The following is a 14,961-nucleotide window of genomic DNA, read 5'->3' on the forward strand; positions in this document are numbered from 1 at the left end:
GGTCAAGGTATTGGAGATATGTCCATTGTCAGATTGACGAAGATAAGCCACCGTCAAGCATGTTATCTGAGATTGACACAAATCTAGCATGGGGCCATATCGGCAATTGCCCTGTAAAGGAATTATTGGAGAGGTATAGAGCATCAAGTATAGATGGTAGCATCGTTGGCAATGGACCTTCAAATCTGTTGGAGTCCAAATGTAGTCTTTCTTTCCAACTTGGTGAACTTTAAAGAAGATGGCAGCTTCCCTCCTCCTATTTGGTTGATGGAAAGGTCTAAATATGTGATGGTAGAAGATGAAATATTCCAAAACCAAGCAGGCATTCTCCATGCAATTTTACAGTCTCCCAAATATAATTCTTCCATCTGTGTTTGGAACTGTATTCCGATAGATTGAGGTATCTCAGTTTCTTGAAGATAGATTGAGGTATCTCAGTTTCTTGAAGGAGCCGATGAATTCCGGCATGCGGATCCCGCTGAAATCATTGAAGCTAAGATCCAAGTGCTCCAGATGTGATAAAGCAAGTAATGACGAGTTCATCATCCCCTCACCGCGTAATGCCCAATCATCTGTAAAATTTGTGTTTCGGAGGTCCAGCATGACGACGTGGTCAGTGGTGGTGTCGCAGGTCACTCCCTTCCGTGTGCAACAGTGGTGGCCTGTCCAAGAAGATAGCCGGTTGCGGGTGTCTCGGACACCAGATTTGAAGTCCAGCAGCGCCTCCCTCTCCAAGCTGAAACACCCACTTGTCACCGTGGTCCGGTGGAGGAGGACGGCCAAGAGGCACAACGACAATGATGATAAGAAGCGTAAAGGGAAAGCCATGGCGCGCAGTTTGATCTCCCTCCCAACCTTCCTACTTACTCCAAGCCGCCACAGTCAGAAGAACAGGATGAAGGTGGAGGTGCATGCTACGCTATGCCAAATCACAAATTTATAAGCCAACTGATGGACACAATTTCTTCCACTCCATGGTAAAAAATCACCATGGTCCAAGTGAATATTGGCTCTCTCAAATCTTAAGCAGCACATCAAGCATAATTTAATGTACAATCTTAACAAAACTTGCATGCGTTGGTTGAAGCTTGGATTGTCATAATGACAATTTTAAGAAAGAAAGTGCCTCATCTGCAGCGTAATATGTTTTCTAGATGCTAAAAGAGTACTGTATTCCCCCTCGTTTAGAAGCATCCTCTTGGTAGAACTTTTTTGTCTAGGAAAGACGTCAACTAATATCATGGACGCGCGTGCTTCATACGGAAAGATATACCAAAGAAGGTTAGTTGGGATAGCTACTCAACTCGATCGGGTAACCATCCACTTAGGTGAGTGGGCAAGACTCGAGAACTTTACAGGTCTTCCATGTCTACTGGTGAAATGAAGAAGATGACTTGCATGCTGTGTGGAAGAAGTTGGCCTTTATTCCGTTGTCGATTGGGCTGACAGGTCAAGTCTTCTTCGTGCAGAAGTGGAGATCAAAAGTAGTCCATGGAATGGGAGAATTTTGCGTACATCCCTTTCCTCATCAGTTGCTTTATAAACCATGCATGTTGGCTTTGTGATTTCACCGGCCATACACCTCCACCTTCTTCCTGTTCTTCTGATTGCGGCGGCTAGTAGGGGCAATGGTGGCAAGTGGGTGTTTTTAACACGGAGAGGGAGTTGTTGGAATTAAACTTATTAACTTATCGTAAAGAGATTTAATCTATCAATATATCAAGAGAGAAGTTCATTGTATAAAAAAGGAGAAATAGATTAAATATTTATAGAAAGATAAATTAAATTGACTAATGATTCTTAAAAAAAGTTTTTTAGAAAAAATAATTTATTTTAAAAATAATTAATATAATATATCTATGAAAACTTTATAAACCGTATGTTGGGTCATGAAACATAAAGTTTTTAAAGTTATAAATAGTTTTGAGTAAAAGATAGAATATTTTGTCTTGTCATACACTTCCATTGTGTGATATCCTATCTCTTTTTCCTAATTCAATATTTGGTATCATATCTTAGGTTAAGCTATGCTCTCTTTTACAAGTACTATCCAACTCCAGATTCCTAGATTTAGAAAAGAAATTTATGATATATGATACATCCAAATGAAGATTCTTCTAGACTCTCAAGATATATAGGAGTTTGAGTAATAGATTTGTTAAACCATGTCCAAGAAGGAGCAATAAATGTAGAAACAAGAAAATAACTCAAAAATAGAAGGAAGAAGGATAAAATGACTTTGTTCACAATCTTCTAAAGGGCTTAATGATACATTGTTAGAGATCATCACTCTAGTAAATACTTCAGAAGAGGCTTGAGAAATGCTTCAAAAAGAATTGAATATATAAAGTAAAAAAGCATCACCTACAAGTTTTACGAGTTGAGTTTGAAAAATTACAACAAGGTATTTCTAAATCTATTTTTGAAATAACTTGCTGTAATAGATAGGTAGCTCCGACATTGTCACAATATATTATAGGAGTAGAGTTGATGTTGAGTTCTTTGAGCAGATTTGTGACCCAATTGAGTTCTGCAGTGGTAGTAGCGATGGCACGGTATTCAGCTTCAATTGTAGATCATGCAACTGTCTTTTGCTTCTTAGAACTCCAACTGATTGGATTAGCGTAAAGGAAGACAATATACCCCGATGTGGATGTTCGAACATCAAAATTGCCTGCCCTGTATAGTAGATGACCTTTGTATAAACTGTGATAATTTGTTAACTACAAATGAGATATTAGGACGTGTAAGAGCTAAGTACTGTAGGGAACCAACGACTTGTTGGCATTGAGTGGGTTCCGTAGCAGAACTTCCATAAGATAATTTGAGAGAGCCACTAGCAGATAGAGGAGTTGTAACCACATTTGCGTCTTGCATGTTTGTTTTGGATAATAAATCTTGAATGTATTTTCTTTATGACAGAAAGAGACTGGAAGATGTGAATGTAGCCTCTACATCGAGAAAGTAGTTTAGGGGTCCTAGATCTTTGAGCGAGAATCGATCTGTCAACTGTTTGATGAATGCTTGGATTTCTATGAGGTTGTTGCCTGTGACAATAATGTCATCCATATAAACCAAAATATATATTGTGTTGCTATTGTGTTGTCTCAAAAATAACGAGGAATCAAATGTGGAGTTGAGAAAGCCAATTGAAGTAAAAAAAGAGCCAAGTTCAATATACTAAGCTCTTGGAGCATGACGAAGTCCATAAATAGGTTTTCAAAGTTTGCATACATGCCTTGGATACTGAGGATGAGTGAAACCAGGAGGTTGTTGCATAAAAATATCTTCAGTTAGAGTCCCTTGTAAAAAGATATTATTAACATCCAATTGGCATAATTACCAGCCCTTAGTGGTGGCAAGACTTAGGATAAGTCTGATTGTAGTGGGCTTAACAACGGGATTAAATATCTTAGTGAAATCAACTTCAGGTCGTTAATGAAACTCTTTGGCGATGAGACGTGCCTTATATTGAGCAATAGAGCCATCGGGGTTCCGCTTAACTCGAAAAACCCATTTACACCCGATGATGTTTTATGTATGATGAAAGGGTACTAGATCCCATGTTGAGTTATGGAGGAGGGTATTATATTCCTCACACATGGCGGTACGCCAATGCAGAGATTTTTGGGCTTGAGCGAAGGTGGTAGTTTCAATAGTGGTGGATGAGGAATCTACGATAGCATGAAGATCAAAGACCTGACACAGTTTGAAAATGACACTCTTAGAGCGTGTGGTTATAGGATGGTTGGATACTATGGGACCGTGAGGCTGTGTTGTTGGAACAAGTGGTTGAGAGTCATTGACACAGGCCGGGACAAGTGGAGATACATCAGGGTCACTTGGCCGAGAAGGAGATAAAGATAACAATTGTGATCCTGAGCCAAGTACCCCAATAGTAAGAGAAGAGAGAAGTAGAGTAGGAATGGGCAAATGTTGAACTGGAGGAGTGGAATAGTGTGGATCATGAGAGGAGGAACTGGACGATGTCATAGGAGGCTCGTCTAGTTGGATCAGAGGAATACCCCAATGAGAAATGGTTAATGAAGTGGTCTGCATAGTAGGAGAGGTATAGTTGTGAAAAGGAAAGACAGACTCAACAAAAATAACGTGACGCGATATAAAAAAAATTATGAGTGTGGAGATTATAACAGCGGAAAGCATTATGTTCAAGAGAGTAACCTATAAAATTACAAGGATTAGAGGCATAGGGACGCAACCATGGATAACATAGATAACCAAATACTCTAAGTTTCCGAAGGTTTGGAGGTTTGTGAAATAGTGAGTCAAAGGGGGATTGGTATTGTAGGACTGGCATAGGCATTTTATTAATAAGGTAGACGGCAGTTTGAAAGGCTATCGTCCAAAAGTTTGAAGGCATGAAAGCCTAATAGAGAAGTGTGAGCCCAGTTTCCACTATATGCCAATGTTTGCATTCGGTAGAGCCAACAAGTCAAGGAGTATGTAGGGGGGACTTGAGGTGTTGGATACCACAATCTAAGAGATAGGACGCCATGACTTGATATTCATCGCCACCATCAAAGTAAATCATTTTGATGGTAGAGTGAAAATGGTTTTCGACCAACTTTCGAAAAGTGGGAAAGACTGTCAAAACGTCAGATTTATGGTGAAGAGGTTATAACCATATGTACTTAGTAAAGTGATCTACAAAAATGATATAAAATCTGAATTTATCGAAAGATAGGATTGGGTCAAGGCCCTAAACATCTGTATAAATAATTTCAAATATTTTAGAGGTGGAAATGGAAGATAGGCCAAATGGCTGTCGATGACTTTTATTACTAAGACATGTATCACAATACGTTATAGAACTATGCGATTTAGAAATAGGAAGAAAGAAACTAGAAAGTAATTTATGCTGAATAAAGGACGAGGGATGACCAAGACGACGATGCAACATATCAACTCGAGCCGCAACGGAAGAATTAAAAGTGGGTTGGGTTATTTGTGAAGCTGACGGCCATTCATAAATGTTTCCTCTATTCGGGCCCTGGATCAAGGATGCCCATGTGCAAGTCCTTAATAAGAAAGAAATCAGGAAAGAATTCAATTGAAGTATTGTTATTTTTGCAAAACTGAGAAACAAAAATGAGGTTGCGTTTAATATTAGGGGCACGTAAAATATCATCAAGTGTAAATGTAGTAGTATCAAAAGTAAGTATTGTTGAACCAGTATGAGTTATAGGAAGACCGTTACCATCACCAATGATGTAATCTTCATTGCTACCATAGGGATTGTGGAGAGACAGATTCTGAAGATCAGAGGTAACGTGATGGGAGGTGCCAAAGTCCATAATCCAGTTGGGCTGGCTAGTCATCGGAGTAGTAAGGAGATTTGCCTAAGGCCAGGTGATAGTAGGAAGATGGGGTCGAGACCGACAAACTTTAGCGGAGTGTCCGATTTTATCACATAGCTGGCAGATGATCCGTCGTTGGTGGCTTGAAGGGGCAGGATGCCAAGATGGACGAGTATTGGAGTTGCTACTTTGCAAGAAGTTAGGATGATAAGCGGGATGTTGCATGGGACCCATAGGATCAAGAATACCTTTAGTGATGTTCGAGGGTATCGAGTGTTCTTTCTCTTTGACTTATAACTGACTTGAGCTGTGATGGATGGTTTGGGCAGTTTGTCCACACGTTTCAAATACATCTCATAGTCAGTCAACTTATCATAGAGTTCTTTAAAGGCGACTAGCGAGTCACATACCTGAATTATAGCCACCAACTCTTTGTAGTCGTCTCTAAGACCATTTAGGGTATGGATGATGATATCCTCGTCACATAGGGAATAATGTATCAAAGCCAAGTCATCGATGATAACTTTGATATTTTGTAGATAATCAGTAATAGTACTTCCCTCTTGTTTAGTCACCATCAGCTTGGATAGAAGATTGAGTTTGCGAGTACATGAATGATTCACCAAGGTTATTTACAGTTTAGACCACGTATCAGCAACAGTCACACATGCAAAAATCAATGGAGCGACAGATCCAACAACTGAGGTTTGAATAGCTTGGAGGATGAGATGATCTTGATGCAACCATAGTTTGTGAGCTGGATTAGGTACTGGACTAGGTTCTCCGTGTTGGGCTGATAGCCCATGTTCAGCCCATTGTGGGCTTTATCAGCCCATAGCCCATACCCCTTTGACCTAACCCAAGATCAATATAAGGGGGGTGTGGTGGCTGCGTTTTAGAAACAAGGTGGTTGTGTTTTTTTGGGAGAAAAACTGCAGCAACGTAGACATCCTTGTAGCAGCAAAGAGGAGAAGAAAAAGGCAAAAAAACAAGAGAAAGAAAGGGAAGAAAACAAGGACAACGCAGAGAGACTATTCTCAATCATCTAGCAGTGTTTTCATGTCAAGTTATCTACAATGGACTCTTGCTGTGATTACTTGGGGAGGTTTTAGATATTGTGGACAGTGACGTGATCCTTGTATCCCAGTTATTCTCTTATGATTGTTGCTAGGGTTTAGGGCAAGAGATTGAGATTTGTATATTTCATTATTCTCATAGTGGATTATATCTAGTTTGCCCCGTGGTTTTTATCATTCATATTGAAAGGATTTTCCACATATATCTTGGTGTTATATTTGATTGTGGTTCCATTTAATTTCGCTGCATGTTATGGCCTACTAGTATTTGTTCATATACAAAAGTTATTTCTCTTTATATCCCCATCAATTAGTATCAGAGCAGGGTTGTAATGATTTAATTTTGTATTAGAACATGGAGACCAATAGTGTTTCTCTCATGATTAGTTTAAATGGAAACAATTAGATAATATGAAAACCAAGAATGAAAGATCTCTTGTATTGCAAAGATTTGTATGGACCTTTGTAGGGGGATAATGCAAAACCCACAACTATGATAGATGATGAGTGTAAGAGGTTAGATCAAAAAATAATTGGGTTTATTCGACAATGGCTTGATGATAGTGTCTTTCACTATGTTTCTACTGAAATTTCTACATATTCTCTTTGGAAAAAATTGGAAAGTCTCTATGAAAGAAAAACACTTGGCAATAAAACTTTTTTGATCAGAAAACTTGTGAACCTGAAATATAGAGAGGGTGCTCCTATTGTTGAACATTTGAATGAAATACAGAGTATTACTAACCAGTTATCTTCTATAAAAATGTCTCTTGATGATGAGTTGCAGGCATTGTTACTTCTCAGTTTATTACCAGAAAGTTGGGAGACACTGGTGGTTTCTCTCAGTAATTCTGCGCTAGATTATATTGTCACCATGAGTTAAGTAACAAGCAGTTTGTTGAATGAGGAGTTGAGAAGAAAGAATTCACAGACACTTATCTCAAAGAATAGAGGAAGGTCAAAGTCTAGAAGCAGTTCACGCATAGGTAGGAGCAAGTCAAGATCAAGAAAAGATATTGTTTGCTATAACTATGGCGAGAAAGGACATTATAAGAACTAATGTAAGCAACCTAAGAAGAACAAGGAAAAGGGAAAAGAAGTGGAGTCTACAGAGTCAAAGGATAATACTACAACTATAGTGCAAAGTGGTGATTACTTGATTTTGTCTCCTTCTGATGATATTTTTTCTTATGTGTATCAGGATCTTGAGTGGATGATTGACACAGGTGCTTCTTATCATGCTACACTACAGAGGGAGTTTTTGCTACATACAGGTTTGAAAATTTTGGTATTGTCAAGATGGGCAACTATAGCACAGCAAACATCATTGGCATGGGTGATATCCACATAAAGTCCAACCTTGGTTGCAAGTTGGTGCTTAAGGATGTGAGGCATGTGGTTGACTTGAGGCTGAATTTAATTTCAGTTGGAAGACTAGATGATGAAGACTTTGGAAGCAGATTTCACAGAGGGCAATGGAAGCTCAGTAAGAGTTCTCTTATTGTGGCTAGTGGAAAGAAATATCATACTTTGGACATGTTGCAAGCTAAAGCTTATGGTGAGCAGTTAAATACTATAGAGAAAGACTTCAGCATGGAGTTGTGGCATAGGCGATTGGGACACATGAGCGAGAAGGGGCTAAAAGCTCTTTCCAAGAGAGATGTATATATTTGAACCCTTGTATTGATTGTTTGACTGGTAAACAACATAGAGTTTCATTTGCTAGTCCTGTTATATCTAGAAAAATGCATGCCTTAGACCGTGTCTATACAGATGTATGTGGTCCTTTGAGGATAAAAACTCATGATGGATCTATTGATGTTTTTGGTATAAGTGGTGCACTTTATTTTGTCACTTTTATAGATGATTTTTCCAGGAAAGTTTAGGCCTATGCTTTGAAGACTAAAGATCAGGTGATTAATATCTTCAAAGAGTTTCATGCTAGGGTTAAAAGGGAGACAAAAAGGCAATTGAAATGCATAAGATCATATAATAGTGGTGAGTACATTGGATTATTTAATAATTATTACAGGTCACATGAGATCCAACATGAGATGACAGTTCCTAGTACACCTCAGCATTATGTAATTGGAGAGAGGATGAACCACACCATCATGAAAAAGATCATATATATACTTTCACAGGCCAAGTTACCCAAAAGGTTTTGGGATGAGGCTTTGAGGATTGTAATTGATGTGATCAACTTGTCACCATGCACAGCCCTAGATAGTGATGTTGCAGAGCATGTATGGTCAGGGAAATATATTTCCTACAAGCATTTGAGAGTGTTTGGTTGTCGTGCATTTGTATATGTTCCAGATAATAAGAGGTCCAAGCTGGATGATAAGACTAAAGAATGTATTTTTCTTAGTTACTCACATGATCATTTTGGTTACAGGCTTTGGGATCTAGAAAAGTAGAAGGTGTTTAGGAGCAGAGACGTGGTCTTCTTTGAGGATCAAACCTTTGAGGATTTGAAGAAGAAGGCACCAGCCAAGACTTCTGCAGAAGGATTAGCAGATTGTGACCCAGTTATTCCTCTAGTATATCAGGGTGATGGGGGAGATGTGCAAGAAGATGGTGTAGAACCTGATGTTGATCTACCTGTAGGACATGTTGAGCAAGAAGAAGTAGGAGAGCAAGTTTCAACAGAACCTTAGTTGAGAAGATCTTCTAGACAATGTCAACATTCCAGAAGATACTCTACAGATGAGTATGTGATGCTTACTAATGCAGGTGAACCAGAGAGTTACCAGGAAACAGTTGAAAGTGAGCAAAAAGAGAAGTGGTTAGTTGCTATGCAGGAAGAGATGGATGCTCTTCAGAAGAACCACACTTATGATTTGTGATACTTCCAAATGTAATGAAGGCCTTGAAGAACAAGTTGGTTTTCAGGTTGAAGACCCAAGAATATTGTTCTCAACCAAAGTACAAAGCTAGATTGGTTGTGAAAGACTTTGGTCAAAAGAAAGGTATTGACTTTGAAGAGATATTTTCTCTTGTTATTAAAATGTCTTCTATTCATGTTGCTATTGGTATTGCTGCTAGCCAAGACTTGGAGGTTGAGCAGTTAGATGTGAAGATAGCTTTCCTTCATGGTGATTTGGAGGAGGAAATTTATATAGAGCAACTAGAAGGCTTCAAAGTCAAAGGAAAAGAGAACTTTGTTTGCAAATTGATGAAGAGCTTGTATGGGCTAAAGCAAGCTCCAAGATAGTAGTACAGAAAGTTTGATTCATTTATGACAGAAAATGGATACAAAAGAATAGCTTCAGATCATTGTGTGTACATCAAATGGTTTGGTGAGAATTTTATTATTCTTTTACTTTATGTTGATGACATGCTTATTCTTGGGAAAGATATGTCTAAAATTGACGGATTGAAGAAGGAACTGAGTGAGTCTTTTGCAATGAAGGTCATGGGACCAGCAAAACAAATACTGGGTATGCAGATTTCCCTTGATAGGAAAAATAAGAAGATTTGGTTGTCACAGGAGAAATACATCGAGAAGGCATTGGAAATATTCAGTATAAGCAATACAAAACCAGTTGGTTCTCCTCTTGCAGGTCACTTCAAGTTGTGCTCAGAACAGAGTCCGTCAAGTGATGAGGAGAAGGAGAAAATACAAAAGGTTCCTTATGCTTCAGCAGTTGGAAGTTTAATGTATACAATGGTATGTATGAGGCTAGACATCGCATATGCAATTGGTGTTACTAGCAAATTTCTTGCAAATCCAGGCAAAGAGCACTGGCCAATAGTGAAGTGGGTTTTTAGATATCTCAGAGCGAGCTCTAAGGTTTGTTTAAGCTTTGGAGGTGGACCACTTGTGTTGACAGGTTACACAGATGCAGATATAGCAAAAGATATAGATATAAGGAAGTCCACTTCAGGTTATGTACTTATTTTTGCAGGGGGAGCTATGTCATGGCAATCCATATTACAAAAGTGTATTGCTCTCTCCACCACAGAAGCAGAATATATTACTACTACAGAGGTATACAAAGAAATATTATGGATGAAAGAATTCTTACAAGAATTGGGGCTGAAACAGGAAAATTATGTGGTGCATTATGATAGCCAGAGTGCCATCCATTTGTATAAGAACCTAATATTTCATTCTAAATCAATACATATAGATGTCAGATACCACTAGATTCGAAATGTATTTGAAAAGAAACAGTTGCAGCTTTAGAAAATTCACACAGATGGTAACGGAGCAGACATGTTGACAAAGACTTTACCAAAAGAAAGATAGGAGATATACCATCAACTGGTCGACATGGCTTCAAAGACAGCCTCCCTTATGGGCTAAAGGGGGAGGTTGTTGGGCTGCCAGCCCATGTTCAGCCCATTGTGAGCTTTATCAACTCACAGCCCATACCCCTTTGACTAACCCTAGATAAATATAAGGGGGGTGTGGTGGCTGCGTTTTAGAGACAAGGTGGCTGTGTTTTTTTAGGAGAAAAACTACAGCAACGTAGACATCCTTGCAGTAGTAATGAAGAGAAGAAAAAGGTAGAAAAACAAGAGAAAGAAAGGGAAGAAAAGAAGGACAACGCAGAAAGACTGTTCTCAATCATTTAGTAGTGTTCTCATCTAAGGTTTGATCAAATCTATAGTAGACTCTTGCCGTGATTAATTGGGGAGGTTTTAGATATTGTGGACAGTGACGTGATCCTTATATCCTAGTCATTATCTTGTGATTGTTGCTAGGGTTTAGGGTAAGAGATTGAGATTTGTATATTTCATTATTCTCATAATGGATTATCTCTAGTTTGCCCCGTGGTTTTTACCCTTCACGTTGAAGGGGTTTTCCACATATATCTTGGTGTTATATTTGATTGTGGTTTCATTTAATTCCGCTGCATATTATGGCCTGCTAAGATTTATTCATATACAAAAGTTATTTCTTTTTATATCCCCATCACTCCAGGGATGTTGAGCATGGCTGGCGGACAATTGAAATAGTCGTCAACGTAACCTAGCAAGTTGTATCCAAATAAGAGATTAGAAAATTGAGCATGCCAGGATGCATAGTTACCATCCTTTGATAACTTGAAAGAGATTAGTGTGACTGCATTGATGGAGATAAGCCCGGTAGGAGAAGAACAGTTAGGAACTCACTGCTATAGCCACTGTTTTTTACTGCTGCAGCGATGAGGAAGCTGCAGAGATGCTGCAGCGATGTTAAAGAAATCTACAGCGATGCTGCAGCAGGAGAAATTTGTGAGAAATCTGCTAAAGCTCCGTCGGCCTCAATGCAGGAAGCGGCAGCAACAGCAGATGCAGCGAAAGCTACTGCAATAGAGGAAGCAAGATGCAGTGGCAGATGCAAGCGGCTGCTGCTGCAAGAACTGCAATCATTCCTGCTGCTGTCGGAAAGCAGTGATGGCTGTGCAGCGAGGATAGCGGCAGCAGCACTTCTTGCTCGAGCGAGATGCGGGAATGAAGAGGAGAGGTCACTGGCCGGGGAGCAGTTACGAGGACGGCGGCCACCACGGCAGCGTAGGCGTGGTTCTTGCGAGGGCGGGAAGTGGCCGAGCGGTCGACGAGTTCGGACCAGCTGCAGTGCTCCGAGAGGCAGTAGGTGACGGAGTCAGAGAGGCGAGAGAAGAAGCCCGCAGGCACCGGAGGAGAGGTAAGCAGCGGCGCTACCCTTTTCAGCCAGGAAAGAGGAGGCGGCGGGAGAGGAACCATCGGTCTTCTGCAGTGGAGGAAGGAAGTCAACACCAGTCCTTCCGGCTTCCACACCGACACCTAGAGGAGTAGCAGAAGGCTTCGACAAAGCTATCTACATCCGCAAGGGAGAAAGCTCTGATACCAAGTTAGAAAAGAAATGACCGAAGAAGCTTGTATTCAGTAACTACTCTCATGGTTCCCATTTCCTTCTTTTCGGTAAGGTAGGAAAGCAGCAATCTTTGGTAAGTCAAGTCAAAAAGGTGGAATCTTGTCCACGTCTTTGCACGGGTAAAAAGCTCCGTGCTTATCTCCTGCCTTACCGAATTCATTCGTGGAACTTTCTCGTTCCCGTGCTTATCTCCTGCGAACGCGGAAATAAAACCACGATGATCAGTTCTTTCTTTACTCATTACCATCAACAAAACACTATTGGTTTATCTGATTGATTGATGGCACGAGATGGCAAGATCCAACAGAGACTTCATATGTGACGAAAGAGGTAAGAATTCAGATGGGCGGAACCAGTGATTATGATGCAGAGCATCACGTGGATCATGAACATGAATAGATCGAGACTACACCACTTTGACTCAGAGCAGTAGCATCGCTTAAGACCACTATTTCGGCCTTCTAATGGGTCTAATGCAGCACGGGTCTAAGCTCATTGGTTTTCTCAACATGTTCACATAGTTTTGATCTAATACCAACTCAATTTGACCTAAAAAATCTCGAACAAGACTTTAACAATCCAATCATATATTTGGCACAATTACGAAGCTTTCAACATGTTGTTTGCCATTCCGACATGTCATTAGATCTTCCGATACTTCGTCTAAACCTTCGGCACATTGTTCTTTCTTTCAATATACTGTCCGATCTATCAGCATGTCGACTTTCTAACATGATGCCTGAACTTATAGTACGAAGTTCAATCTTCGGTATATTTTTCAATCATCCGACTCGACGTCTAATTTCTGATATGATATTTTTCTCATTACAACGTTTGATTCTCCTGCTGACAATTTGCCCTTAATGATTTGAGTTCTTGATCGATGTATTTCCTACATCACTTATCTCAAAAAATTATTAGTTCAAAAACTCATTAATTGATTTCATTATCAAAATTCGATGTTCAGCAATAATTTTAGAATTTGTGAGAATCTTGATTTATCTATTATTGTAATGTTATGTATAAAATTATTATTTAAGTAAAAAATTTTTTATTAGAAACTAGACTCTTCGATCCCTTATCTAAGTACAAATAACTATCCAAACATCTAATTAAATTGATCTTCTAAATTTTATTAACTAAAGACAAAATCACTTAACCTATATATCTTATTTTGGTAAAGTTTAAGATTCTAAGATATGAGCCAAATCTAGTATATATAACTTGACTCTCTTGTATAACCTCACACACACCAATATTCAAACGTGTATCCTTATTTAGTTATCTTCACCTTATTTTTAAGGATTCAAACTTAGTATACATCTTTTTTTGAAGTTACAAGATGGTTTACTTATTTTGTGTCTAACCATGGTGGTGTGGTCATCTAACAAAAATTGAACTTCAAAAAATAAATTATTTTGATTCAACCATCTCTTTCTCAACTCACCAACTTGAATCACTAATTGTATTCATCGAGCGTATATTTAGGATATCAAGAAATTACATAGGATACCAAGAAATCACATAACATCATGACATATTATCAATATGCCCACATTTCCATTTGTTTTTTCTTTTTTTTAATTTAAGAATAGTAACCGATCTAATAAATCTATAAAATCCCAAAATAATTAACTAATTATTCTTAATCATAATCAACAATTTCTTATATAGCTACAACGGCCCTCACAAATTGCGGATACTAATTTGTTACGAACCAATCGGATTGAAGCTATAGTGTCATCATTGGCTGGGATCGAAATATCTACGAGATCGGGGTCACAATTTGTATCGATTAAACAAATTGTCGGAATCCCTAAAATTACACATTCTCGAAGAGCCATATATTCTTCTTGCTGATCAACGATGATCACAATATCAGGCAATCCCGTCATATATTTGATACTACCGAGATATGTTTGCAGGTGGCAAATGGGATGTGGGTTGTTGATCAATATTAACAATGACCAATATTGTGTAAAGTTGTAGATCTTTGTGCAGCAGTGCTGCAGTCTATGTGCAGCAATTCTACAGTTGGGAACTTGGAAATAGTTCCGGATGCTGCTTGTCAAGGTGAAGAAGGTAGAGTGGGGGATACCAATTTGGGAGAAGAGCATATCACTGCTGCTGTAGTTGCTGCGACTGCTGTGGCAAAGAGGGCTGCTGCAGTTGCAGCAGAGAGGGCGTTGGCTCTGCAGGAAGAGGCAGAGGAAGGGCAGCAGTAAAGAATGTCGTTGGCATAGGAAGGAGAAGAGGGCACAGCCTAGTGGCCCTTGTTCAGCTTCGAAGGAGGCCGATGCAACGATCCTGGAGGACGTCCGTGGAAGACGCTGTAATGATAAGAGCTCGACGGAGGAAGATGCTGCTGTTGCTGCCACCTTTTGCCAAGAAAAAACACTGCATCTGATGGCGATGCCGGGTGTGGTCACGGTGAGAGCAGTGATGGAGGGGGGAGCAACTGAGATGGAGTCATAGTCCACGAGACAATAGGAGAAGGAGCCGAGATTCGGTGGAGTCCGGTAGGAAGACGGGTCTACTTCGAGATGTTTAGAAGTGGCCTTCACGGCAAGAACTCTAATACTATGATAGAAATAAAATAGAAAGAAGAAGATTTCATTGATTGAAACAATACACAATACTCCATATTTATACATGTTTGGAAGGGAGAATTTTCCTCAACAGAGGAGGATTTTCCTCAACAGATTTACGATATCTTTAG

The sequence above is a fragment of the Musa acuminata genome, unplaced genomic scaffold, assembly GCF_036884655.1.
Source record: "Musa acuminata AAA Group cultivar baxijiao unplaced genomic scaffold, Cavendish_Baxijiao_AAA HiC_scaffold_1137, whole genome shotgun sequence".
Taxonomy (NCBI): Eukaryota; Viridiplantae; Streptophyta; class Magnoliopsida; order Zingiberales; family Musaceae; genus Musa; species Musa acuminata.